The following is a 2,803-nucleotide window of genomic DNA, read 5'->3' as shown; positions in this document are numbered from 1 at the left end:
TAGAAGCCCTTGCTGGTGAAGGAACACAGAAAGGAGACCAGAGACTAGATCAGCCATAGTTGAATCTACGGCTCCCTGGTACCAAGATAACTGCAGCAGTTAGAAGCTTTCCAGTCCATGGGGAACACATACATTTAGCAAGCATTTATGGGTCATTCACCACGTGCTGAGTCCCCATCTGGGCTAAGGCCAATTAGTAGTGGCCCCAGTCACAGACTTATACAAGTCAGCTAGGGGGATGGATCTCCCGTGAGACAAGCACTGAATCAACGGTGATCAAGGCAGGCACAGAAACAGAAAACTAGGTGACACTTCTTAAGACAGGGATGGAGGCTTAGGTCAAGCTGCTTGCTTTGTTCCCTGGTCAGTCTGGTGGCCCTGCTGCCCTGTTGAGGGAGTAGGTCAGTCCTTGACCAAATAATGCATAACTTTGTTAGCCTTGTCTGTAAGTGCCTGAGAGCACAGATTTTGCATGAAGAGGTCTGGCTCACTAGTGTACTTGTTAGCTCTAAGACTCAGAATGGAGCAGTGATACTTCAGCTGTTTGAACCCTGCATCAAATGAGGAAGCTTACATGATGTACAAGCAGCTGTATTATTCACAGAGCATTCTGAGATGGTGATACAGCAGCTTGACCACCTGGGAAGATTCGCAGGAGTCCAGTTCTAATCTCAGGCCGTTGTATATACAGGGTCACCACCACAGCGGGAGTCAAAACCCAGTAATTTCAGCCATCAGAAATCATGAGAGCTGGCTTGCCTCGGTCTAGATGACCTCCTTCTAGGCAGTCTCCTGGAGAGGCTAGGCAGGGACTGACCTGCTCCCTCGACAGAGCAGCAGGGCCACCTGGCTGACCAGGGAACAAAGCAGGAAACCCCACCCTGTCCCTGGCTTGGCTGAAAGACCGCCTGTCTGTTTACTCGCTGACGCCAGTCTCTGCTGCTTTCCCTTCTGGCAGCCTTGTTACTCTTGGGACTTCTAGTCTCCAACTTGCTGAGTACAACAGATAAGGACCATGGTTGTCTCACCAGCTCCCTCTGCTATGTCAAACTCACGGTGGGACATGCTGCTGTAAACCCCATGTGGAGAAGGCCTCCCCTTGAGGGCCTCTGCCAGGCTGCCGGCTGCACACCCCTGCCCTTTTCCTGCCCTTTGTGCCACAAGCTGCTCATAAATCCAGACGGTAACTGTAATGGGGTGTGTGCGCCACATATCATTACCTGGACTCTTCCATCAAATTATGGTTTGTGCAGTCAGCCTGTATTTATTTATTTTTTATCTTGTTTTCCACTATCTATAACTGCCTTGGGCTGTATTTGACCAGCGTTCACTGTGTGCTGTCACCAGGAAAACAAAGATTAGATTTGAACTCAGGCCCTGGCCTAGGGGCCCCAAGGTCATCAGGGTGCCACAGCTTGTGGGTCCTCACACCAGCAGAGCAACAGAAGAGCACCTCACACAGGGCCTGCAGAGAGGATTACAGATTTAGGGATGAGTGTTGTGCCTGGTGTGCAGCGGGTGCTTAATAAATGCTCTCTACCTCCTTGTTAGTTATATTTTTAGCAAAGATTTTATTTTGGACTGTCACCGATCAGCCTATCAAGAAAAGGATGTATAGGGCTGCCAGCCAGTGGGTTGAGGAGAAATCGAGGTGCACGAGTGTGACTTCCTTTATCTTTTCTCTTCCTGGTGGAGGTTGGTGGTGACTCACACACATCCACAGACTGCACACAGACACAATCTGGTAGAGCATTTGGGCAGCCTTCCTTCTGCTCACTTGCTGAATAATCCCCTCGGGTTATATGGACTCTGATGCCAAGGAAACGACCTCAGGGACCCAGACAGAGCAATTAAAATGATCTTAAGCAGCTGCCTGCCAATTGAAGTGATTTCAGCTAAACTTTCAATTAGCATTTGCTAAAGTGTTCCATAGAACATCCCTCTCAGTGGAGAGATGTAAATAAGAACTCTGTGGACGTAGAGACAGTTAAAAGCATTCGGATCATTCTGGAGAGGAGAGGTTAAGTTGGTTTCTTTACCATATGCTTTTTCAGACCTTCTCTTGTGTGGAAAGGTCTCAATGGAAAACACTTACAGTGCTTCCTAAGCACAATTGACTGAAGAATTCCTTTTTTGAGGAACTCTTAATAGCACTTTGTAGAACTATGTTTCTTCTGAGAAATAGTTCTACAAACATTGCTGATTTTTTTACAAGCTTGTGGAAGCATATTTTGCAAATCATTTAATTTACTCATTTCCGTCATACAATTCAATGATTGTTAGGAAATTTGCCAAGTTGTGCAATCATCCCCATAAGTCAGTTTTAGAGCACTTTTGTCAACCCCAGTGAAATCTCCATGACCTGTGACTGATAATGACTGATAATCCCTGTCTCTAGACCCTGCCCCCATGCAACCACTAAATCTGCCTCTCTATAGATTTCCCTTGACAAACATTGCCTTTTTTATTGTAATAAAATACACGTGACATACAATTTGCCATTTTAAAATGTACAGTTTGGTGGCGTTAAGAACATTCACAATGTTGTGCAACCAATCATCTCCAGAATTTTTCATCTTCCCAAACTGAAACGATACATTAAACTGTAACTCCCCATTCTCTTACTGCCTCCCCTAGTCCCTAAGAGCCATTATTGCACTGTCTCGATGACTACGACAGCTCCTGGTACCTCAGGTGACAGGAAACATACAATATTTTTTTTGTTATCTGGTTTGTGTCACTTAACATAATGTTCATCCATACTGTAAGATATGTCAGATTTTCCTTTTTTAAAGACTGAATA

Source organism: Condylura cristata, unplaced genomic scaffold (genome assembly GCF_000260355.1).
Source record: "Condylura cristata isolate star-nosed mole 26May11 unplaced genomic scaffold, ConCri1.0 scaffold00016, whole genome shotgun sequence".
Lineage (NCBI taxonomy): Eukaryota > Metazoa > Chordata > Mammalia > Eulipotyphla > Talpidae > Condylura > Condylura cristata.
This window is presented reverse-complemented; position numbering follows the sequence as displayed.